This window comes from Mobula hypostoma, chromosome 9 (assembly GCF_963921235.1).
Source record: "Mobula hypostoma chromosome 9, sMobHyp1.1, whole genome shotgun sequence".
NCBI classification, from domain to species: Eukaryota; Metazoa; Chordata; class Chondrichthyes; order Myliobatiformes; family Myliobatidae; genus Mobula; species Mobula hypostoma.
This window is the reverse complement of record NC_086105.1, coordinates 95,027,201-95,053,468: the sequence shown is the minus strand read 5'-3', so window position 1 is coordinate 95,053,468 and position 26,268 is coordinate 95,027,201. Positions and strand designations below refer to the sequence as shown.

The following is a 26,268-nucleotide window of genomic DNA, read 5'->3' as shown; positions in this document are numbered from 1 at the left end:
AAATGTGCAAAAAATCAGAACTAATATATATTACAAAAGTGAGATAGTGTCCAAGGGTTCAATGTCCATTTAGGAATGGATGGCAGAGGGGAAGAAGTTGTTCCTGAATTGCTGAGTGTGTGCCTTCAGGCTTCTGTACCTCCTACCTGATGGTAACAGTGAGAAAAGGGCCTGCCCTGGGTGCTGGAGGTCCTTAATAATGATGCTGCCTTTCTGAGACACCGCTCCTTGAAGGTGTGCTGGGTACTTTGTAGGCTAGTGCCCAAGAAGGAGCTGACTAGATTTACAACCCTCTGCAGCTTCTTTTGGTCCTGTGCAGTAGCCCTTCCATGCCAGACAGTGATGCAGTCTGTCAGAATGCTCTCCACGGTACACTTATAGATGTTTTTGAATGCATTTGTTGACATACCAAATCTCTTCAAACTCCTAATGAAGTATAGCCACTGTCTTGCCTTCTTTATAACTGCATAGATATGTTGGGATCAGGTTAGATCCTCAGAGATCTTGACACCCAGGAACTTGAAGCTACTCACTCTCTCCACTTCTGATCCCTCTATGAGGATTAGTATGTATTTCTTTGTCTTACTCTTCCTGAAGTCCACAATCAGCTCTTTCGTCTTACTGACGTTGATTGCCAGGTTGTTGCTGTGACACCACTCCACTAGCTGGCATATCTCACTCCTGTATGCCCTGTCGTCACCATCTGAGATTCTACCAACAATCATTGTATCATTAGTAAATTTATCAATGGTATTTGAGCTATGCCTAGCCACACAGTCATGTGTATAAAGAGCAGTGGGCTAAGCACACACACCTGTAAAGTGCACCCATGTTGATCGTCAGCGAGGAGGATACATTATCACCAATCCGCACGGATTGTGGTCTTTCTGTTAGGAAGATGAGGATCTAATTGCAGAGGGAGGTTCAGAGTCCAAGTTCAGGATTGTGGGAATGATGGTACTAAATGCTGAGTTATAGTTGATGAACAGCATCCTGACATAGGTGTTTGTGTTATCCAGGTTTTCCAAAGCCGTGTAAAGAGCCATTGAGATTGCATCTGCTGTTGACCTATTGTAGCACTAGGCAAATTGCAAAGTTACTAGATGTACTGGGCACAGCCAAATTCAGCTCCATTTTCAGTTTTTTTTAAAACTTGTTGCGTTCTTCTGCTGTCCATCTGGAAACCTGAAGCCCAGTCAGAAATTACTCCAACAGCTTAAGACGTCAGTCCCCATTTGTTGGTACCAGATTAATCACTCAATTCTGAATCTCATGTAGTCCTGACAATACAACTCTCCTTGCTTGACCCACAAGCCATAGCTCTGGACCATTGGCTCCACCATTCCCAGCCACAGCTGTGAATCGGACTCCACTGGCTCGGCTGACCTTCCAGGAAGGACACTAGACCCTTTGAGATTCTCACAAAGGTGAGGTTGGGAGCGGAGTCAAAATGGGGGATATGTCAATAAAATATTTATGGGAATGTTCAAGGAATCTCTCCTTACCATGTGGTCAGGCTGCTTCTGTGATCCACCACACAATAGATTATTGTCCCTCATCTAAACATAGAAACATAGAAACATAGAAAATAGGTGCAGGAGTAGGCCATTCGGCCCTTCGAGCCTGCACCGCCATTTATTATGATCATGGCTGATCATCCAACTCAGAACCCAGCCTTCCCTCCATACCCCCTGACCCCTGTAGCCACAAGGGCCATATCTAACTTCCTTTTAAACATAGCTAATGAACTGGCCTCAACAGTTTGCTGTGGCAGAGAATTCCACAGATTCACCACTCTCTGTGTGAAGAAGTTTTTCCTAACCTCGGTCCTAAAAGGCTTCCCCTCTATCCTCAAACTGTGACCCCTCGTTCTAGACCTCCCCAACATCGGGAACAATCTTCCTGCATCTAGCCTGTCCAATCCCTTTAGGATCTTATACGTTTCAATCAGATCCCCCCTCAATCTTCTAAATTCCAACGAGTACAAGCCCAGTTCATCCAGTCTTTCTTCATATGAAAGACCTGCCATCCCAGGAATCAATCTGGTGAACCTTCTTTGTACTCCCTCTATGGCAAAGATGTCTTTCCTCAGATTAGGGGACCAAAACTGCACACAATACTCCAGGTGTGGTCTCACCAAGGCCTTGTACAACTGCAGTAGTACCTCCCTGCTCCTGTACTCGAATCCTCTCGCTATAAATGCCAGCATACCGTTCGCCTTTTTCACCGCCTGCTGTACCTGCATGCCCACTTTCAATGACTGGTGTATAATGACACCCAGGTCTCGTTGCACCTCCCCTTTTCCTAATCGGCCACCATTCAGATAATAATCTGTTTTCCTATTTTTGCCACCAAAGTGGATAACTTCACATTTATCCACATTAAATTGCATCTGCCATGAGTTTGCCCACTCACCCAACCTATCCAAGTCACCCTGCATCCTCTTAGCATCCTCCTCACTGCTAACACTGCCACCCAGCTTCGTGTCATCCGCAAACTTGGAGATGCTGCATTTAATTCCCTCATCCAAGTCATTAATATATATTGTAAACAACTGGGGTCCCAGCACTGAGCCTTGCGGTAAACAGGATCTCAATCTTCTGTACTGAGTTCATGGCATATTCAATTTTTCCATAACCTGAACAGCATTTTGATGACTTAAGTTTGTCACTCACATGAGCTTGGATTCCATCTCTGATGGATCATTCATGCTGTTTTCTGGATGGAGCATCTCCTGAGTTTACTGTTAAATGGCCTTATATTTATGAACACTATTTCTGGTCTTGCTGGCAGGCACTGAACACTGCAATATATCCACCGTATAAAAACCCTTCTCTAATCTTAAATACCTCTTTCACCAAGATAAACTGAATGCATTCAGTTTTTATTGGTAGAAGTAACGTAGCAGCTACATTTCTATTTGTGTTCCCTGCAGTGTATTATCTTCACTTCCTCTATATTAGTGTGAAACAGCTATTGGTTCTTACATCCACTTATTCTTCGTGATCAGTTCAGAGGTATTGACCACTGCCAGATTCAGACATGGAAGTATGGAAACCATTCCGTTTTATATAAACAAGATATTTTCTAAGGTATTGACACGATAATGATGCATTTAGTGGTTGGAGACAATCTGATTGTTAAGATTATTTCCAGCATGTTTTTTGTTGTCACAAACTGTTTTTCCAATCAGTCTGATGACAAATGAAGGAAATAAATCAACGATAATTATAACATAAGGACCTGTTTTCAGAAATCTCATAAGTACTTACTCTGGAACTGATCATAAGACAATCTAACTGTCAACCCTGAACAACTGGCAGAAGTTAAAATCTAGAGTATTTTTCCCTATAATTAATCCCTACTTTCAGGAGTTTTTGAGTCAAAATTGACTTTAGATTTTTCGCATTCCTCCATAGACAAAAGCACCTAGATTGCTAAATTGTGATTACATGAACATGGGTAGGAAAGCAAAATAAGCAGAGAACATAAGGTTGTAACAGGGCAAGATATATATTGTTCACATAAATCTGGCAAATGGAATAAATTGTGGGAATATGCAGTAATCCAGTCCATCAGAAAAGAACGTAGAAGAGGATACAGAGCTCAGAGATGTAGAAGGATCTGGGTGTCCTAGTACATGATTCACAAAAGGCTGCTGTGCAGCGTAGCAGCCAATTCTAACAAATCAATTGCTGCTGCTGGTGACCCCCACGGATTGATATCATTGTATGATGTGCCCTCCAGTCACTCCAAAAACAATGTTCCTAAAGTCAAAGAACTATATTCGATCCTTTATCAGCAACTAGCAAAACAAACAATCTTGAAGCGATGAAACTTAAATGTAATTAAGTGTAACTAAGTGAACTTAAACGGTCAACAAAAGATATGACGTCTGTCAGTCTCCAGCTCCCAATGCCCGGAACAAAGCACGAATACTTAACTTATTCTCTTTGCTTTTACCATGCCCCCACTCATGAGACTAGTTACCACAATAAGCGTAATAGACATGCAACCCAGAATACAATGCAGATTGAAAACAAGTGCGTGGCTCATACACACAGGTGCAGAAAATAAATAGGAAAGCTAGTTGAAAGTTATTGGTTTGTAGTAGGGGGAATTGAACGTCATGTCAAGGAGGAAATTTTTAAGTCAGATGGGATATTGATGAAATCACATCACGATCCTAGGTCTTCATATTTAAGGAAGTATGTACGTTAATTGAAAGGAGGAGTTTCACTAGTCTAATTCCTGGAAGGTACAAATTGCCTCATTGTGAGAAGTGACTCAGGCTAGACCTGTATACGCTGAAGTTTAGAAGAATATGAGAGGACTTGATTGAAACATGTTAGATCGTGAGGGATCTTGATATGATAGCTATTTCCTCTTGTAAGACAATCTAGAGGGGATCAGTGTTTAAAAAGGGTTCACCCATTTAAAACAGCCAAAAGGAATCTTTTATCTCACAGACGGATGTGAGTGTTTGGAATACTTGACTTCAGATTGGTAGGAAAATCTCTCAGTATCTTTAAGGCAGAGGATTTGCGTGAAAGGTTACCATGGGCAGATGATAATATGGAGCAGAGGTTACAGTCAGATCAATGAAGATTTTATTGAATGGTCAAGCAGTCTTGAGGGCCTCACTGGTCAGCTCCTACTCTGAATTTACGTCTTTGTATGTCCCAGCACTCAAGGTAAATTCTCACCTTGAACTCTTCCAATACAACAAACTAAAATTTGGGATGGCTTCAGCTACAGACTTATTCCAGAAGACAATGTATAGTTTAAACAAAGGTCTTATAGGATGCCCATATGATAGTTTCATGACCGGAAAGATGGAGAAGAGATAGAAAGAGAACCTAGAATGTGGATTTTGATGACTGAAGAAGCAGAATTATGGTTCTGGAAAGAAATCTGCCTTTGCTTCCTTGGATGTGCTCCATCTCAGTTGCAAGACAGATATTAAAAATACTCCACCCAACTGAGGACAAGTTCCAAGTAGTTTTGGATGCAGGCTATTCCAACCAATTTGACAAAGCTGATAGCCTACTTAGAATGCTTCAACTGCAAATGCTGTGCTGTGCCACCAGCATTGCAGGCTGTCAAAGTAATCAAAATACTCTGAATGCCTGAATGTAAGCCTTGTACTCAGAAGTATTTAAAAAAACTCTTAAAATAAATTAAATAATAAAAATAAAAATTATTAAACTTTAAAAAATTGATAACCAGATCAAATAAAATACAAAGTACCATCATCGAGATCTGCTATTTTTAAGCAAAGAGTTAAGATCTTGACATGAATTGCATGGTAATGTGGAAATAAGTAAAGAAGCAAGGAGTTGTGCCCAGGGGATGGGAAGAGTTTCGGTGAATTTGCAGATTTCTATTCACCATGATCCAACAGAGTTACATCTGCATCTCGTGATGCATCACCTTAGAGCAGTGAGACAATTTTGTCACACGGTATGGAGAATGGGGATGAGTGACCTACTAATTCAGCATCAATATCTCTTAACCAAAACAGGATACAAGATTCACAACTTGAGTAGCAAGGTTTATCAATTGATGGTGGGAGTGAAAAATATAAGCAAGTACTTATATACTAGAACTTACAATTTTAATGGTCTACAGGCCTCTGTAGTGTTCCGAGTAAGTTCTGGTTTTACGGATGTCTTATGTTGTTTTGTCTGTAAGTTGGAAAATAAACAAAATTGCCCAATATGGTAACCATACCTGCACAATATTGTAATGAATGATGCTGATGAGGGCCAATTAACATGAACATCTATCTACCATCTTTGCCTACCTAGCAATAACTGCACAGAATCAGAATGTCTCATGCTCCATGGGTGATTTCAATGGGTTTGAAGTACTAGTGGCTATTACATAGTTAAATTGTTGCACAGATATAAGTTGAAGTGATTGCTTGTCTGTTTCCAAAGCTCTTAAATGGCTGCCTGCAGTGAAACTGGCCGCCTGTGTTCTTCAGTGACAATGATGTCTGATTACTGCAGAGTTTTTTCAAGACTGTTTTATTTAAGGGTGTTTATTGTTGTGTATGGATCCACAAAAGTCATGCGTTTATAACGTGAGGAAATCTGGCACAAACCCTATAAGGTAGTAAATGTGATTCAGGGTGGCCTCAGCCAGACTGCAGTGTTGGATACAACGGTGTTCTCAAGTACGAGGATGAATATTACAAGAGTATGGATGCACTGAGTTGTCTGGCAGTTGGTGTTCCTCCATTTGAGAACCAATAGCAGGGGAGCTCGTGCTGTTGCTGGAGTACATGCAGAATAAACATGTCACAACCAAACAACTTGCTGCTGTCACTCATACATTTGCATCCTTTCACAAGGATATGGTCATATCCAACAATGACAGGAGACCTGTTTTATAGGTGGAAAAGCCATTGCACCATAGCAGTTCCACTCTCTCGACCTCAGAAGTTCGGCTCCAGTGGTACGAGCAAGTTTCCATCTTAGCTTTGCTAGGAGGAGGTTCCAGGAAAGTGGGTATATAAACACTCATCATGCCTTCTCTTAAACCATTGCAGTCTCTGATTTGTCCAGCTGTTCAAATGACTCCCAGTACTGGATGAGCAGAAATTCACTCTAATGAAATATTGGGAAAAGCAGTCATTACATTTGGTCCTATCATAAAACCTGAAAACGGGCCAGCTTAATTGTTACATTGGAGCTATGTTTGACCTTTGATCCTGTGACAAGTACACCTTCTCTCCATCACTAATGCCGACAACAACTATCTCTGTAGCAGTGATCAACTGCAGCTGTGTCTCTCCGCTGTTGGAAACCTCCTGGCCTCAATATACACATCTGGGTTCCCATCTTCCACACGGCTTAAACTTGTGCTGAACCACTCCCAAGTGTCCCAGCTTTTGCATTGTTCTGTTCACCTACCACTCAGCATTGGTTCCCAGACCAAGGACATATCAATTTTCTCACCCAGGTTACAAATACCTTCTTTACCGTAACCCTAAAACCGTATGTGTATCTTGCACACCCTTGAATTTAATCAATCTGTACTTGATAGTTGTGTTTTCAGTCACCTTCCAAGTTCTGATGTTTCCCCCTTTCCTGTTTTAACATCCTTTTGTGGCTCAACGCTCTTTGCTAATGCTCTTGTGAAAAATTCATGGATATTAACACTCAATAGAAATGCAAGTTATCGTTTAAAAAAAGGCAGAAGTTTGTACTTTGGCATGCTGGAAACAATGATTGGGAGTACGTGTAATTTGCTAGGGTACATTAATTTTCTGTGCTAAACAATAGTATTGGAAATTTATCATTAATTAACTGAGACTTCAAATTATTAACTTGACTGGCGGCAGTTACCATTTTGTTAAATCTGAGATGTTGGTTCTGATTGAGCAAATAAACAAAAAAATAAAATAAAGTTTGCATTAATTTTGTCATCTGTGCCTCTGTCAGTTACACATTAAACAGTATCTTTCTGCTTTACTTCTCTTTCCTTTCCTCACCACTGAACAACATCACTGAAGATCTGTAGAATATTAATTCTGTATTTCCAGCACAGTAGCACAATTGGCAGAGCTGTTGCCTCACAGCCCCATTGACCCAGGTTCAATATTGACCTCTGGCTTTAGCTGTGTGGAGTTTGTACATTCCCCATTGATCGCGTGGGCTTCCTTGGGCCATTCACATCCCAGGGACGTGCAAGTTAGTAGTGCAAATTACCGTCAGGCAGGAGGAACCTTAGATTCCTTACCATCTGGTTCAGGAAGTTATTACCCTATGACCATCGAGCTCTTGAACTAGTGTAGATAAATTCACTCAGCACCAACCCTGAACTGATTCCACAACATAGAGACTCACCTTCAAGGCCTCTACAGCTCATGTTCTCAGTATTATTTATTCTTTTATTTGCACAGTTTGTCTCCTTTTTCACATTGGTTGTTTGCCAGTCTTGTTTATGTATAGTTTTTCATAAATTTTGTTGTATTTCTTTATTTTCCTGTAAATGCCTGCAAGAAAATGAATATATATACTTAGATAATAAATTTACTTTGACTTTGACTAATTGACCACTGTAAATTGGCCCTGTAGGTGAGCAATAGAATCTGGAGAGAATTGGTGGAAATATGAGGAGGATAAAATGGATTCAATGTAGGATCAGTATAAATGGGTACTCTTTGGTTAGGGCGGACTCTGGGCAAAAGAGCTTGGTCCTGTGCTTGACGATAACTCAAGATCACTGCAAAGTTTGAAATATATTTTTGCCAGTATTTGAGCAATTCTGTAACCATTCAGACTGAGTCACCCCTCACTCTGCTTTACTTTTCAGCTGGCTGTTCCACGAGGCTTACTCGTCTCTGCGATGACCTGAGGCTGTGGTCTGCAACAGGCTCCTGGACCGGCTGTGACTGGTTTCGTGGCTTTGGACTCACTTTCACCAACTTCAGTTCCAAATGTTACTTGCTTACTTTTATGGTTTACATGCTTTGTTTTTCCCCTGCACATTGGGTGTTTGGCAGTCTTTTTTTATGACTGCCTGTAAGGAGATGAATCTCAAGGTTGTGTTCAGTATACACACTTGGATAATAAATGTACTTCGTATTTATGTGTGTTCCTGGGTTAGAGTCAACTCCTTCTATCCTGGCATTACTACTTTTATTTGGAAACAATAGAGAATGTGCATTCCCAGGGCAGCAAGAGGCTACCGGCAATTGCACTTTCTATTGACTGGTGAATATTCTGCTGGTGTTCATTTTCTTTTTCCTTCTTGCACTTCTTCTTTCACTCTTTCTCATTGTCTCTCTTTCAATTTCTCCATCTGCTCTCTCTTCTCAACCACCCCTTCATTTTCTTTCTCTTTTTTCTGTTTCTCTCTTTCCCTTTCTCTTTTCCTCTTTCTCGCTTCCTTTTCTTCTCTTTATTTTTGAAAGATTGAGCTGAGTCAAATTTATTATCACAAGTACACGTGCGCAGATGCAATGAAAAACTCACTTGCAACAACCTTACTGTTCTTTCCTTCTTTCTTGCTTGCTTGCTCATCTCCTCCCCTTCCCCCTGCCTCACTGTAAACCTCAGGCCTGCTCTTCCTCTCTGACATCAATACTGAACAACATTTTCATAAACCCAGTACTGGTTTCATTTTGTTCCCCCTTTTATCTCCTCCAGTGCCTCCCACCAATGCCCTGTGATGAAGGTACAGCTTTGCAGCATATACAGTGACACAGCTGTCTTTTGGTGTACTGTCTTTGTGGTTCTTGTGTACCACCCACATACGAACTTTGAGAGGATGTTAACGATCAAAAAGGACAAGTGATATGTCAACCCTATTTCATATGTGAGAAAGTTCAGCTACGTTTCTTAATCTGGTCATGATTTTCAACCCCTTGCCTATAGTCTTATCTGTTTATTTTTATTGGCTTATTTAAATAAGACAAACAATAGTCATGGACTTACTTTTTTAATGCTCAAACACATGACTAAGATCCATAAGCAAAAAGTTATGCCTGGGGCTTGTCTCCCACTTTCCCACGCCGTTCCCCTGTGCGGATCCTGTAATTTGTAAGCTGAAGGTGTATTTGAGAAGCATAACTGCCAGTTTATAATAAAATGCTAGTAATTTATTAACTTCCACTGGACCGTTTGCTTAGCCTTTCGGACAGGATAATTGACAGCAGAGCCTGAGCTTATCTCTCTCTGAACATAATGACATTAGCAGGAGTGTACAGGGTGTGTGAGCTTACAGAACTTGATGGATACAATCCAGCCCCCTCCCTCCCCTGCAGTTTTTGCTCTCTGGGGAATGAATGGAATGAGATAATTGCAAAGCAATGTAGGTTGGCAGCAGCTCCACAGACTGATTAGCCCTTTGAATGAGCTGCCATTAAAAGGCCTTTGGCAGAGATTAAATCCAGATGTTAACCAATTGAACATCATGGAGGACAAATTTTCGGCAATTTCAATGGTAACAACAACAGCTTGCAATGCGCAGCACCTTTAATTGTCCCAGTGTTTGTGGCAAGAAGATAAATTGTGCTAAATGCGACAATGAGGCTTATTACAAGATATTAGAACAGGTGATCAAAAGCTTGTTCAAAGAGAGGGTTTAAAGAGCAGCTTAAAGGAGAGCACAGAGGGAGTCTTCCAGAACTTAGCACAAGGTTAGGTGATGTGTAGAAAGGGAAAAGCGGGAGTTGTCCAAGGAAATATTACAAATGCAGCCAATACCAGGCACCCAGTCCCATATCAACATTACCACTCTGTTGGGGTATCTGTAGTTTGTCCAAAGGCAACTCATTGATGGAGGAGGCAGAGGACCAGATAGTAATACACACTGTAATACACCCCTCATCACAAAGGGTCTCAATTGATGCTGCCTGGCCTGCTGAGTTCCTCCAGCATTTTGTGTGTATTCCTTTGATTTCCAGCAAATGCAGATTTTCTCTTGTTTGAGAGAGGACCAGATAGACAAGGAGTTCAGAAGATTTTCAGAGTTTCAGAAGATAGGAAGTTTTCAGAAGGAGCAACATATTATTGGCAGCAGTTAGCCTGATGAGATCAGAGGACCAAATACGAAGAGATAGCAGATATTTAACGAAGTAATTTGGGGTGCCCTACAAGGAATGTGAAAGGCACTATATAAATACTACTTTTTTTTGTAATTAACTGTCCATCTTCTCTTTGTGTATTGTGGAAAGTAGCAACTCAAAACTTAATTCAAACCATTATATTCATACAAGGAATATGTTTGGTTTGAAATTCTTCATTATATAAAAGCATAGGCTGTGACATGATTAAGCAGAGGAGCTCTGTTTTCCATGAGACCAATGCTCCACATTTAGCAGTGTGCATGATAGAATCATTAATCTCGGGTCTTGTGCATGTAATCATGCATAAAGTGCGCACTATGCCCCAGTCACATGAGAAGTGCAGACCTCTCTCTCTGATTTCCTACCATGGTGTGGGCTTTTATATGGACCAGATTTTCAAAACTGCGCTGCTTTGTGGAAAGTTTGTCTCTGGTGGCTGAGTGATAGGGAGGGAAAACCTGGCCCTCTGGTGTTGAAGGACCAGAGCAGAGATCATGTTGGGCAGTGGTCTCTAGGAAACATACATGGATGCTCTTTACAGAGGGGCAACCTGAAGGTGTGCTGGAGGAATACTTGGTGGGGATAGGCTCTTTAACAAACACTGAAGCAGGCACTAAGTTTGAAACCCTCTTAGTTCATGAAGCACATGGTCAGGGTAGCAAAATTACAACAAAGGTGCTTGCTAAATAACATCACTGCGTACCCCCCATGACCTCAGCAGATGGGGGATTGCTGTATAATTTCATGAAGTGATCTTGGAGTTACCAATTGCCTTCAGTAATTAGGTATTAAATTAAATATAGGGCACTGCATTATGTGATACCAATTCCTAGACTATTTTATCATGTTAGATGATTGTTGGGGTGAAGGACATCAGGCAAAATGCTCAGAAGGTTGGGAGCTCACTTGTCAATAATTCTGTCTACAGCCTTGTTATACACGATGTTTAAATGAATTAGTCCCATCACAAGACTGTTGAGAGAGATATTCTGTGTCTGGTAGTTCAGAGCAGGTGAGCAACAGACTACTAGTTTTCCTCAGTAGCTTTACCGTCTGGACACATATGGCTCCATGTGACAACTATCCGTTGCAAAACTGGGATTATTTCCCAACTGTTGACGGAAGTGATAGGCATCTGTTGGCTCAATGTAACCGATCCCGTGAAAATGCCCTGCATTATCGGACTCTGTGAGACCTCTCTTGCTCGAGGGACATCTGTTGTTGACTGCGGTTAGTTTCAGCTAAGAGGACAGCTGCAGCATTGGAGGAGGTGGAAGATATGTCTGATATTCTGCAGTTGTTCACTCTGCTTTTGCTAAACTTCTGACATGGGGGTTTTCAACGTAATTCATGTTTTGAGTAGATTGAAAATGGCAAAGCACCATTGTGGGAACTTGCCTTGTTTATAAGCTGAACAATGACATTTTCAAAGTTCGAATGTAAAGGATTATGTGAACCTTTTCTTTTGCACAAGTAACCTGAAGAATATGTAAACAGATCTTTTCATCTACAATGCTTTCCTTATGAGTACATATTCTTGCATTAAATAATGTACACACATTATGTTTTCAGACATAGGCGCAGAATTAGGGCATTTGGCCCATTGAGTCTAATCTACCATTCCATTACGACTGACTTATTATCCCAATCAACCAGATTCTCCTGCCTTCTCCCCATATCCTGACTCATAAAGAATCTCTCAACCTCCACTTTAAACATGCCCAAGAACTTGGCCTCCACAGTCATCTGTGGCAATGAATTCCACAGATTCACCACATTCTGGCTAAAGAAATACCTCCTCAACTCTGATCTAAAGGGACATGTATTCTGGGGCTGTGCCCTCTGGTCCTAGACATTCCCACTGTTGGTAACACCTTCTCCACATCTACCCTGTCTAGCCCTTTCAATATTTGATAGGTTTCCATGAGATCCATCCTCATTCTTCTAAAGTCCGGTGAGCACTGGCTCAGAGCCACCAAATGTTCCTCGTAACTCTTTCATACCCCGGGATCATTCTCGTGAATCTCCAGTGCCAGCACATCCTTTTGGAGATAAGGGGTTCAAAACTGCTCCCAATACTCAAAATACAGTCTGACCAATGCCTTATAAAGCCTCAGTATTAGATCCTTGATCTCAGCATTACTTCATTAATCATTTTATCTGAATGTTAGTTAAAATGAAAGAACTGTTATCAGCTCTAACGTTCATAGTGTTCATAGAATTGCAATTGCTGGTATTAAGTTGTATCTGTTTCTAGTTATGTGCTCAACATCAAACAATATACAAAACCACTTGCCTACTGAATCTGTCCTGGATTTCTCAAGACATGTTCAATTAGGAGGAGCAAGTCCACGGGATGTTCTCACTAAAATAATTGCAATAATGAGCTCAGCTTTCAACAAAATGGCAGATAGAGGGGAAGTCATGGAATTATTACACTCCTGCCATGATCAGAGTGAAATAAGAGAAAATCTGCGGATGCTGGAAATCCAAGCAACACACACACAATGCTGGAGGAACTCAGCTGGCCAGGCAGCATCTGTGGAAAAAAGTACAATCAATGTTTCGGGACCTTTTTGCAGGACTGGAGAAAAAATGATGAGAAGTAGACAAAAGGTGGAGGAGGGGAGAGAGAAACACAAGGTGATAGGTGAAACCAGGAGGGGGAGGGATGAAGTAAAGAGCTGGGAAGTTGATTGATGGAAGAGATACAGGGCTGGAGAAGGAGAAATCCAATAGGAGTGAACAGAAAGCCATGGAAGAAAAAAAAGGGGAGGAGCACCAGAGGGAGGCAATGGGCAGGCAAAGAGATAAGGTGAGAGAGGGAAAATGGGATGGGGAAAGGTTAAGGGGGGTGGCTATAGCAGAAGAGGGATATAGGTTCAAATCCCACTGCTGGCCAATATCCCTAAGCAATTCTAATGAAGTGTTTCATCGTAGGATCTGTATTCCATTTGAGTCAGTAAACTGAGGACTTGCTTCCTCTCTCAGGAGAATTGATTCCTTCACACTACTTTGAAGAAGAGAAGGTTGTTTCACCTATCCCAGTCATGTTCACCACTTCAATAGCACCATTTAAGAAGATCAGCTGGTCATCATTTTATTTCTGTATTTGGAAGCTTGCTGTGTGAAAAATGCCTTAAGGATTCCTTACATTGTAAAAGCACTACAATCTAAAGTATTTAGTTAACTGTATAGCACATTGACATTGGGAGAGAGAAGGTATAAATTAAGACATCGTCCTCTCCTTGTCAGACCCTGTTGCTCCATATGACTCCTGCCTTACTACAGAATCAACTTCTTTCCCTCATGAGACCAAGACTGTTTCTACCCGCAAATGCATGTCAGATGGATTACCTACTGGGAAGCTGTTTAGTGACCTAGTCTGGCTAGGAGCAGAAGTAGTAGGCCAAGCCCCATTTTAATTTACTGTATTTCAGGTATGGATTGGGGTGCGAAAGGTTGGGGTGGAGTAGCCTTAATTCACGCCTTCATCAGCTGCTGGCTGCTAAAGGAGGTGCAGTGGTCTTGAAGTGGAGAGATAGCATCAATCATTCAAGGTCCTCAGATCCAAAGAATTCTTTTCCAGTTCTAACAAAAGGGCTTATACTCTTTTTTTTCCTCTTCACAGATGCTGCCTGATTGGCTGAGCATTTCTAATACCTTCTACTTTGATTTCAGGTTTCCAACATCTGGAACTTTTTGATTCTAGGTACATATAAGGCCATTTGTTCATAAAAATTGGCTAAAGTTAGCTGTAGTCTACAAATGGAAGTTCAAGGTTTTACTGTTCACAGTTCATTTAACAGGAATGATGAAGCAGTTGACTGAGATTCTGCATTATGTTGTAAGCCAGTAGAGTGGCAGATAATGTTTTTAAACAAACACCCAACAAATATTTACTGAAATTTTGATCAAGTATAATAATCTCCTGGAGCAACAACATTAAATATAGAGTAAATCAATGGAACTTTGAGTATTTGTGTAAAAGCAATGTGGAATCTTAGATTATTTGTGTTGTCGTTGTTCTGTGTCAACATTTGATCATTTAAGATAAAGGCATATTTCATATTGATTTGTACTGACTTAGACTTACACAATTATTAGATAAACTCTGGATAGGTTCAGCTTTTGTATCTGATTTCGTGAAAAAACTTGGCACATTTGACAGAAGGAATGGCATTTGGGTATTAGCAAGTTGACACTGTGTGTGGTCCATACTTAAGAGCAGTTTGTATTTGTGATTTTGTATGCTGTGTACTATCTTGTATCTCAGTTCTATGTGCTGCAATAACTCTATGTGAATCTGTAGAGTATCCCATTTAGATTTGATCAGAACATTGGGTTAACTGTAGTTTTATTGACTTGGCCAAAGGAAATAGACCGTGTGACATGATGGTTTGGCTTTTGCAAACCATTTGGCTGAGAATATGGCTTAACTGTAAATGGACTATTTTGTTTATCCAACTGCAGGAAGGAGGAGAAATCATGCAAGAGATTAATCAGAAATCCACCAGCCAGTTCTGGGAGAGGATGAGAACATCAGTGTGCTTAATCTGCCAGTAGATCTGAAGATTTTGCATGATGGTATCTCTCCAGAGCCCTGAGGTTCCTACTGTTGGTAGTGGATATCTCAGGAAGGCTGGGATCATGTGTGGTTGTTAGACTTCAAGTTTCATGCTGGGTCTGAGGTCCTGATTTTCAAATATCTCTTTCTTCAAATGGCCAAAGTCTCAACTGGCTGGTTAAAGGCAATGGTAAATCTCATCACTGATGTTTGCCTTTGCTGAGAGGTACAGGAGTTGGTGCACATTTATCATTATTGTTTAACATGGGCAAGTTGCTGCAGGACCTTCGTTTTGCAGATGTTCACATGTGCTTTAGTGAATGTGTTGATGATATGTCGAATTCAGTCTCCAAACACACTCATTGTCAAGTGATGCATGCTTGCAATAGATCAACTGTGAAGGTTGGTTGGCCTTGGTCCTGCAGTGGAGTAGATGTAGATTGAACAGTTGTGCAGATTTGTACTTTCCAGAGGGAAGTTTGATGGAGGTGGGGTACAGTTTTGAGGTGAGAAAGGATGATGATACAGCCTTGCTTGACACCAGTCTTCATCAAGATTGGATTCATTATCAACCATTACTTAGAATTACAGATTGTGCATTATTGTGAAACAAACATGCTGTAGGCTGGGGATGATTTTGAGGTTATAGAATAGCTGAGATAAATAATGAACAGTTTCAGATTTCACAAGTTAGAAACTTAATTAATTTGTTGCTTTTTGTGATTTCTGAAATTTCTTAAACACAAAGGTTAATTGTTTTATCTGCTCCTTCCCACTGCAGGAGCCCTCAATCCTGGTGGTTCTGCATGTCAACTCCTGCCCAATCCAGTGATGGCTGCACCAACTGCTCACCTTGTGACTCAAAATAATGCATGTTCTGTACCTCTTGTTCTTCAGTTTCTAGGGAATTGTATGAGGTTACTAGTTAGTCCATTCTGACACCTATCTTCACCGTGTGTTCCCAACTTTAAAGAGATATATAACTCCCACAACCAGGAAAGATTCTCCTCCATGTTTTGTTTCATACAGCTTCCAGAAGGATGACAGTGCGCATGGTCGCAGCAGCCTCTCTGGGTCCAACCATAGGTATAATTGTTCATCTTTTTCACCTCTCTTACAATCACAAGAGTCTGCTGGATCTTAAGAACATCAGGTACTGCAGGTCTACCCCACCAGTGAGTTGCAAGATGGCGACGGAGCAGGGTTTGTGTACCTGGTTGTCACCTGGACTTGTGCGGAAGTGGTGTGCGATCCAACAAAAAGTGCAAGTGATTGTCTTGGATGGTGTCATTGTGATTGCAAGACCCTGCTGGATTGGTAATGTACAATACTGCAAGTTTGGTTCTCAGGTTCATTGGCCAGACAGACAGTGGAGGGGCTGCATCGTCTCGCTTGCTGCGTGGACCGGGCCCTCATGCCACTATGTTACCTGTTGCAGCCACCTAGGAGTGGTGACGCCAGAGGCGGGGTAGGAGAGTAGATGCATCTGTCGGCACAATGGAATCCGTGTTGGTTGGGGACTGGACTGGCCCCTCCCATTGGTACTGCTGTCCAGTGTTTGCATAGTGGAAGACAAGCTGGATTGTGTTCGTCTGTGGCTGCACTACTGCATGATGAGTAACTACTGTGTGCTTGTTCTTGCAGAAACATGGCTTCAAAACAGCATCCCAGGCACAATCTATCCACAGGCCATTCAGGAATGGACTATATTTTTGGACATTTTTCCGCTATTGTAATTATATGCGCTATGTGCTATGTGCTGTGAGTGACTGTTGGTACTGTGATTTACATCTTGGACCCGGAAGAACACTGTTTTGTTTGGCTGTATTCATGTGTATGGTTGAATGACAATTAAACTTGAACTTGAAGTTATATCCCCTCTGTTGTCCCCTCCCCCCAGAGCCTCTTTGGTCCACTAATCTGTGAAGGAGACTCAGTGCAGTGGCCAAACTTAGTCAAAACTCCCAGCCACAATCAGGAGAAAATGTGCAGATGCTGGAAATCCAAGCAACACACACAAAGTGCTGGAGGAACTCAGCAGGCCAGGCAGCATCTGTGGAAAAGAGTACAGTCGACATGTCAGGCCGAGACCCTTCGGCAAGACTGGAGAAAAAAGATGAAGAGTCAGAGTTAGAAGGTGGAAGGAGGGAGGGAGAAACACAAGGTGATAGATGAAACTGGGAGGGGGAGGGGTGAAGTAAAGAGCTGGGAAGTTGACCAGTGAAAGAGATACGGGGCTGGAGAAGGGGGAATCTAATAGGAGAGGTTATAAGGCCATGGAAGAAAGAAAAGAGGGGAGGAGCACCAGAGGGAGGTGATGGGCAGGCAAGGAGATGAGGTGAGAAAGAGGATGGGGAACCTCCAACATGATGGCATGAACATCAATTTCCTGAACTTCTAGTATTGTCCCCATTCCCCGTCCCCTTGTGGGCTTCCCCCCACAGTCCAAAGACCAACTGGTTGGTAGGTTAATTGGCCATTTTAAATTGTCCTGTGATTAGGCTAGGGTTAAATTGGGGGATTGCTGTGCGGTGTGGCTCTAAGTTTCCTTTTCTGCGCTGCATCTCAATAAACAAATAAAATGGCTGGAAATTTTGCACACTGCTGAGCTGGGCTGAGAACACTTTTCATCATCAACAGATCTGTCAGGGTAACTTCTAGCTCCCACATAACCACACAGCTTGTCCAGCCATGGGGACCTCCAGCAATGGGGTTCCCAGCCACAGTTGAACCTTCACCAGCACATCATACTGTTCCAACGTAGCAGATTCTTCCTCCACCTGGGACCTGAGAGCTCAGAGAGCCAATCTCAGCTGGGAACCCAGTTGTGGGCCATGTACCCAAAGATGCCACAGTACAAGTTGCTTGTACTGCACCAAGATTCCTGGCTTTCATTTGCCATGCCAACGCCATGGATCACTGCCCAGTTGAGGGGCAGTTCTAGAACTAGTCCTTCTCCATCCGTATCAGCCCTCTCCTGCCCTCAACCACAATAATCAGCACATTCTCTCTGTGTCCTGTACTAATCGTGTAGAACCTCTCCCCAGACTCTGCAGGTCCTCCTGTAGGATGGAACTGCAGCCTTCCCATGGGGCCACACTGAACAATAGCTCATAAAGGCCATATCCTATTAATGAGTGATTGTATCTGTTCTAGTCAACATCTTCACTGTCTACCTACCATCCCTGTTGCCTGTCTCAATCACTCTCTAGTTAGAGAATCCATTCTCTGTTTTTCTCTCTCAAGAACATTTATGTGGCTACCTAAAGCAGGAGCATCCTATACTCACTGCCACTGTAGATTCTGTAGACTTTATTGTGTATCTGTTTATATCAGTACTGTAAATCAACAGGCATAAAGTGAGTAAACAGAGGTTAACGGAAAGCATTAACTCCCAATAAAACATAGTGTCTAGTTCAACAGTACAGGGTCTGTATCATAGGCTCAGTTGTTAAAGATACCTACATTTAATGCACCACAAAATTAGCTTTAAACATATCTTCAGCATATTTGTTGTTCCTGAAGTACAGCTCAGCTTGAGCACATGAAAACGGCGTTGGCTCAGGTGAACTGGCAAATTAAGTTAAAGGATTAGTTAGAGCAGCATATATTTAAGTGGTTGTTTCAGGGTATGCAGAAGAGATACCTTCCCCAAAGGAAGAAAATTACAGGGGAAGGACTGGTTGTCTGAAAGCAGACAAAATCAAGGAATTAAAAGATGGAGAATTTAGGAAAATTGCAATCACTAGGGAAATGGTGCTGTGTGAATTGTTGAAGCGATGGTCTGATGTCTCCAGTTGCTGATGGATTTCATCTTAGGGTCTTAAGAGAAGTGGTTATTGAGATTATTGATGTGGTAATTCTAAGTTTCAAAAATTCTTTATCTTTGAGTGAAGGTTCTATTAGGTTGGAAATTTGCAAATGTAATTATTCAAAACGGGAGCAACTCAGTTAGAAGGAAACAATAGGGCAGGTCATTTAACATCTGTCGTACAGAATATTGTTAAAGATATTTTTGCAGGGTAATTGGGCAGAGTCAACACAGTTTTGTAAAAGAGTAATCGTATTTGTAAGATCTGTTGTAATTTTTAATGAAATATGCCGTTGAGAAAGGGAACCAGTGTATGTACTATTGATTTCCAGAAGGCATTTGCTAAGGTACCATGTCAAATGTTGTAGAAAATAAAAGCTCACATTGGAGAAGGTGATATCTTGGTGATGAAAAATTGCCCAGCTAAGATGAAACGTAGAAAAGGCTTAAATGTAGCTTTTGCTAGTTGACAAAATGTAACCAGTGGTGTATCACATCTCACTGGCATCGATTTACATTTGAAAACTAAATTCACTGATGATGCAAGGACTGGAAGAAAGTGAGTTGTGAAGAGAACATAAGAAGATAACAAAGGAACAGAGCAGTTATGTGAATGGGCAAAGATCTGGCTGATGGGGTATAATGTGAAAAAGGTGAAGTATTCAATTTTAGAGGGGAAAAATAAAAAGAAGAATATTATTTAAATGTTGGGAGATTGTAGAGCTTGGAGATGTGCATATTAGTGTGCGAACAGAAAGCTGATAGAATGTTATTGTTTGTTGATAGGAGATATGAATACATAAGAGGTTATGCTTCAGTCATAAAGGGGATTGGTGAGACCACACATGAAGTATATGTACAGTATTAATCTCCTTATTTAAGGAAGGTTGCTAATATGTTGGAAGCAATTCAGAGAAGCTTTACTCGACCAATACCAGGAATCATTGGATTGCCTTATGAGGGGAAGTTGGACAGGCTAGGAATGTATTGGCTAGATTTTCGAAGAGTGAAGGGGGACTAGATTGAAACATACAAGATCTTCCTCCCTCTTTTACGGATCGCGCTTTTCAAACTTGGAAGACTAAGGGTATTTTACGGTTTTTGGATTTATTTTTAGATGGTTCCCTTATGTCTTTTGAACAACTATCTAATAAATATAATTTATCAAGAATACATTTTTTTAGATATTTGCAAGTTAGAAATTTCCTAAGTACTATACTTTCTTCCTTTCCAATGCTTCCTCCTACATATATTTTAGATTCGATAATTAACCTTAATCCATGTCAGAAAGGTGCATCGGCTATGATTTATAATATTATTATGAAACTTAGGAAAGCTCCATTTGATAAGATTAGGGTAGATTGGGAACAGGAATTGGGGCTTACCATTTCTGTGGATGATTGGGGGCAGATTTTACAATCAGTTAATACTTCCTCTATTTGCGCTAAACATTCCCTAATTCAATTTAAAGTTGTTCATAGAGCACATATGTCCAAAGATAAGTTAGCGCGTTTTTACTTGCATATTAATCCTTTTTGTGATAGATGTTCGGGGCAGATAGCCTCTTTAACTCATATGTTTTGGTCTTGCCCTACTTTGGAAACTTTTTGGAGAGACATTTTTAATATTATTTCTAAGGTATTAAATATAGATATCTCTCCGCACCCTATTACTGCTATCTTTGGACTACCTAAAATTTCTAGTAATCTTTCCCCTTCAGCCCATAGAATGATTGCATTTCTTACTTTAATGGCGAAAAGATGTATTTTACAACATTGGAAAGAGCTTAATGCTCCAACTACCTTTTTTTGGTTCTCCCAGACGATATTATGTTTGAATCTGGAGAAAATTAGAAGTAACCTTTATGATTCTTCATTTAAATTTGAACAGATTTGGGGATCTTTTATTCGATATTTTCACTTAATGTAATATATACCCTTCTTGTTTTTTTTCACTGTTTTTAATGGAGGTCGGGATTGAGGACGTGATTTTAAGTTTAACTCTGTTTGGTTTCAAGTTAGCCCATTGCTTTGCTTTGCTTTTAGTTAGTTGCACGGTGGGTTTTTTTTGGGTTTTTTTTTTCTTTTTTTCTATTGATATATATATAAAATTTAGTATACTATTATGTTATCTTGGTTTCTTATGTTTAAATTACATTGTTTGTAGTATTTTTTTTGGTATTGATACCTTCTGTAATTTTATTATATTTTAACATTGTATTAATGTTTATATGGCTTACCTTTTGGTATACTTATTCAATAAAAAGATTTAAAAAGAAAGAAAGAAACATACAAGATCTTGTGCTACTTTGAGAGGATAGCTCCTCTTGTAGGGATGTCTAGGTTGTCAAATTGAGTTTATTTCCATATGCACAAGGTTTTGATGAGGTAACATATCGTTGATGAGCGGCATTCAGGAGATGTTGCCTTTATAAGTTCCATAAGGCATTTGACATAGTGCTGGTAAGAAAATGGAGGTCCCTGGAATAAAGTAGTCAGTGATATAATGGGAAGAAAATTGGTTGAGGAACAGGAAAAAACATCATGAGAAACTGTTGGTTTTCAGGTTGGAAGGAAGAGGCCATGGTTTTACATAGGGAGGGCTAACATACTTCTGTTCTTGATATATGTTAAGTTCAAGTTTATTGTCATGGGCACGCACACCCAGGATATAAATGCCATGAAAGTTAGCCTTCTATAGCTGCAGCACAGTACATTAGAAACATGACAAGTATCAGTTATATAAACTTGTATTAATATAAATTAAGCATAACTTGCATGACTCAATAAAGAAAAATAACAATGGTTAACATTACATAATGAGTTCTGAGAAGGGTCTCAGCCCAAGATATCAATTCTTTATTCCTCTCCATAGATGCTGCCTGACCTGCTGAGTTCCTTCAGCATTTTGTGTGTGTAACATAATGGCATTAGTGCAAGTTATGGGAAATACTAGAATTCGAGATTTTCAGGTCCATTGAAGAACCTTTTAGCAATGGGGAAGAAGCTGTTGTTGAACCTTAGGTGGTCTTTAGGCTTCAGGCTCCTGAACCTCCTGTCTGATGGCAGCAATGAGAAGAGGGCATGCCCTGGATTGAGGAGGTCCTTAATGATAGATGTTGCCTTCCTGAGACATCGCCTCTTGTTGATGTCCTCAGTGCTAGGGAGAGCTGTACCCGTGATGGAAATGTTACCAATTTAGAAATGGATATATAGGTAAAATTTCAAAAAAACACAATTGATCTTAGCTTGAAGATCAGCCAGCTTGATTCCAGGTGTGCAAGGTAAATGGGGAATGGCAGAAATTCGGTTTATTCTGTTATGAGAAAATAGGGTTGAAAGGAGATTTGAACAAGGTGGATAAGACCATGGTAGGTTTAGAGAGAATAGATGAATGTAAGCTGTTCTCATTGGTACATGATCCAAGGACCAAAAGACAGTGTTTTAAAGTAAAGGTTGGAAGATGCACAGCATTGTTAGGAAAACATTTTCACCCAGAGAATAATTATGACCCGTAACTCACTGTCTGAAGGAAGAGAATCAATCAGGGCTTCTAAAGGGAAGTAGATGGACAGTTTGGGAAGCTAGAGTCATATAGAACATCCAAGGCTAAAATAAACATATGTTTAGACCGCAGTTTAAACAAAACATTTGGGGATCAAGTGGAGCTGAGGCCTCTCATCAGATCAGTTATGATCTCAGTAAATGTGAAATAAACCCAAGGAACTGCATACCATACCCTGGCCAAATTTCTAAAGTTCTTTTATGCCCTAATGTATGGCCATTGACCTGAAAGGTAACTCGTCTCTCTAAGATGCAACATCACCTGATGAGTATCCAACAGTTTCTATTTTACTGCATAAGTCAAAGAAAAACTGGGCTGATTGTGGCAGAGAGAGAGAGAGAGAGAGAGCGCGAAATTGGTGCTGGATAGGAGAGACACAAGAAACTACAGAAGCTGAAATCTGGAACAAAGGAAAACAAACTGCTGGGGGAACTTAGTAGACTGAGAAACTTCTGATGCAGGATTTCAACCTGAAACATCAACAATTCCTTCCCTTCCATCTCCAAAGATGCTGATCAATCTGTGGACTTCCTTCAGCAGTTTTTTTTTCTGCTTCCTGGATAAAAAGGTTTTCCTTCAAAAGCATGATGGGAAAATCTCAAACCCAAAATCTTTTCAACCTGTTGCTATTATTAAGTAGCTCATATTCAGTCTGCAGTGGAGGAAGTTAAGGCTGACAACTACTGAAGGAGTATAGTCTTTCTCTTATGTGGCATGTACACATGCATATCCAAAATCACCTTCTTGGGGGTTATTCAAGGAGCCAGGACTGTTGCTGGATTTCCCTCTCCAACACCCCGTGCCCAACAATACCTCTGCATAACTCAGTTCAGTGCATGTTAGAAGTCTTGCATTAGCATGGCTGAAATTGGCAACAATTCTAATGTTCAAAGATTAGGAACAGTTTCCTTATCCCCTCAAACTTGCATCCCCATTCAATGATCTGTAACTTACAGAGATGAGGAGGAATTTCTTTAGCTGGAGGCTGGTGAAGGCCAGGTCATTGGGCATATTTATAAACTGGAGTTTGATTGGTTCTTGATTAGTAAGGGCATCAAAGGTTACAGGGAGAAGGCAGAAGAAAAGGGGCTGAGATTGAAAATAAATAAGCCATGATGAAATGGCACAGCAGACTTGATGGGCTGAATGGACTAATTCTGCTCCTATGTCTTATGGTCTTACCTTATATGCTTGCTCATGCCCTATATCTCACCGGACCTTTGATTATATTCCAAAATACCCCAGCTTTGGAATACATATCACCCTACCTCCGCCAATAATCAACAAACCCACTTTGGCATTACAGTGCAAACTGATGTCTTCAATCAGTGGGACCAGCTGGCAGAGGTCAGATTATTTTGTTTATGTGCTCAGTTAAGGGAACGTTGAGTTAAATATGCTCCGATCATTGATGGTAAAAAGCTTGCTGTAGATGGCAGTGTGGTTCTTTTGCACTCAGTCAATATTAACTTTTCATGAGTCATATAACTCAGGATTTTATTTTAGTTTTGTAGAGAAATCTAAAGATTCCTAGATAACTTAACCAAGTTTTGAACTAGTTTGATACATATGTGGAAATAAAACAATTGTGAATGCTTTGCCACATTAATGGAGAGACTTTAACAATGTAGAGCCTCCATAGTTTGAAGTCCTCTACAGAGGACAGCAGAGGTTTGGAGACATTGGTTGTATTGGTTAGCCATGGATTGAAACTGAAGGAAAGTGAGGAAGTGATGTGGGCCAGCAAAGGAGTACACATCACATTACAAAATTAAAGTAAATGAAAAACTTAAAGTTGCAAGGTGTTTATTTTAATATTTAAATAATGTTTGAGTAATCTTGGGTATATAATGATTGATTAAGCATTCTTGTTCATTTAAATAATTAATTATGGGTTATATGTATAAATACATGAATTGCATATGTCATGTGATATGACCGCGCTTCACTTAAAATAAAGTCAAAGCTAGATCTGCGTTTTAGACTCCGGTGTCTTTGCTTGAATTAGTTTAATGTTTTGGAGCTATAAAACATAACACAAGGATACACTTCAGTCCAGATTATTCAATACAAATCACCCCATCTCCACCAAAAGTCAACAAACTCAACTACTGTACTGCTTGAAAATTCAATGCAAAGTGAGCCCATTGTCAGCTATTATACTGTCAAGCCATAAGACCTTCCTGCTTTGTAGTTGGAGACTCTCAGATGTATGCTTTAATATAGTTGTTGCAATTTGGTTTCTACTGCATTGATTTTGAAATATCACACATGAGAGAGTGGATGGTAAAGCACAGACCTATTGGAGGGAATTTGCTACACAAGGAGATGGAAATTTGCTTATATCATGAGAATCTTTATGAGAGAAAAACATCTGCATTTCAATTTTTAAAAACGAACAAATAAAATGAAAAATTCAAAGTGGAAAAGGTTAGAATTTGTAATGAATAGTGTCTGTGCTTATGCTGGGGATTTTGCAGGAATATAATATTTAATGCTTTATAATTTGTTACCAGTGATGTGCTATTAGCTTTAAAAACTATATCCAGATACCTGGATGTACCAAAATTAAAAGAAGAATTTCACACAGGCAGTGCAGCAAAAATGCAGTTTGCCGCTGAAAAAGCATCAGCTTCAGAAGAAGTCTGCATGCACATGAGGGAAGTCCAGCTAAACAGCACCGTACAGCACTGGTGTGAGAACTTTATTGCAGAATAGCATTTACAATCATGGACCTTGTTACCACTGCTTTGATACAGAGAGACATACCCACCAGCATTGCAAGTGCATTCAGTATAAGATTGCAACTTATGATACTGAATACCACCAACATTGCACATTTCAAGGACAGTACTGGACAGTATTGGTTTTGATATTGTGCCAGGTTATGGTCTTAAAGTCTAATTGGTTTTTCTCTTGTAAAAATTGCATCTAATTTATGTTTTATTTATATTTATCTGCATTTGTTTAGATGTTATGTGCCTGTGTTGCAACTACAAGTAAGTTTTTCATTGCACCTGTGCATATGACCGTGAACCCAACTTTGACTTTGACAAAAGCAATGCAAGAGAACACAGCATGGGAACTTAATGTACACAGTCCATGGCACTACATCTTAATACAAATAAAATACTAGTCAGCTCCAGCATTGAAACTGGGACTGGAACATTACAGCTAGACAGCACTGGTAATGCAAAATTACCAAAGGACAGTGGAGACATAACAGACTGCAGACACTGGAATCTGGAACAAAAAAGTAAACTGTTAGAAGAATTTAGCACGGCAGGCATCATCTGTGGCCGCAAAGGAGTGGTTGATTTTTTTTTCAGGCTGAGGCCCAATCCTGAACCAGGCTCCTGAGTGCTGAGTTCCTCCAGCAGTTTATTTCTCAACAATACAGGTTTTCAAAAGGATTGTCAGACATCCCACCCTACAAAAACTCATTTCAGGGAGGTAGCAGCCCTGTCCCCCTGCAACCCCATATCCACTCCGCCCCCCGTCTACCTCCAAAGGTGTATGTAATACTTTGTTTAGTGATTTTGTCTAATCTGTAAACCAAGTTGGGTATATGCAGAAAATGTGACATTAAAATATGTACATATATTATGATGTTTACTCTATTACAACTTTAAGCAAGTCTACAGGGAGTTTGGCCTCATCACGTAGGACATCAATAGAGTAGCTCCTTAGCAGCTAGCCAGCTAGTTTAAATAACAGCTATGCTAATGAATGAATGACACCTAT

The 26,268-nt window shown here is 40.4% G+C and overlaps 2 long non-coding RNA genes across 5 annotated transcripts in view; one reads left to right on the top strand and one right to left on the bottom strand.

The window, feature by feature from the left end:
* The window catches only part of LOC134351866 (uncharacterized), a 63,987-nt gene extending 55,382 nt beyond the window's left edge, over window positions 1–8,605 (top strand). For all 3 annotated transcript variants that reach the window (XR_010019285.1, XR_010019283.1, XR_010019284.1), the window contains one exon: window positions 8,326–8,605. This is a non-coding gene — a long non-coding RNA (uncharacterized LOC134351866). The remainder of the gene's footprint in view (window positions 1–8,325) is intronic.
* Window positions 1–9,597, bottom strand: part of LOC134351867 (uncharacterized) — a 31,777-nt gene extending 22,180 nt beyond the window's left edge. For both annotated transcript variants that reach the window (XR_010019286.1, XR_010019287.1), the window contains exons 1-2: window positions 9,450–9,597; window positions 7,857–8,005 (exon numbers count right to left, since the gene is read on the bottom strand). This is a non-coding gene — a long non-coding RNA (uncharacterized LOC134351867). The remainder of the gene's footprint in view (window positions 1–7,856; window positions 8,006–9,449) is intronic.
* Window positions 9,598–26,268: the final 16,671 nt, after the last annotated feature.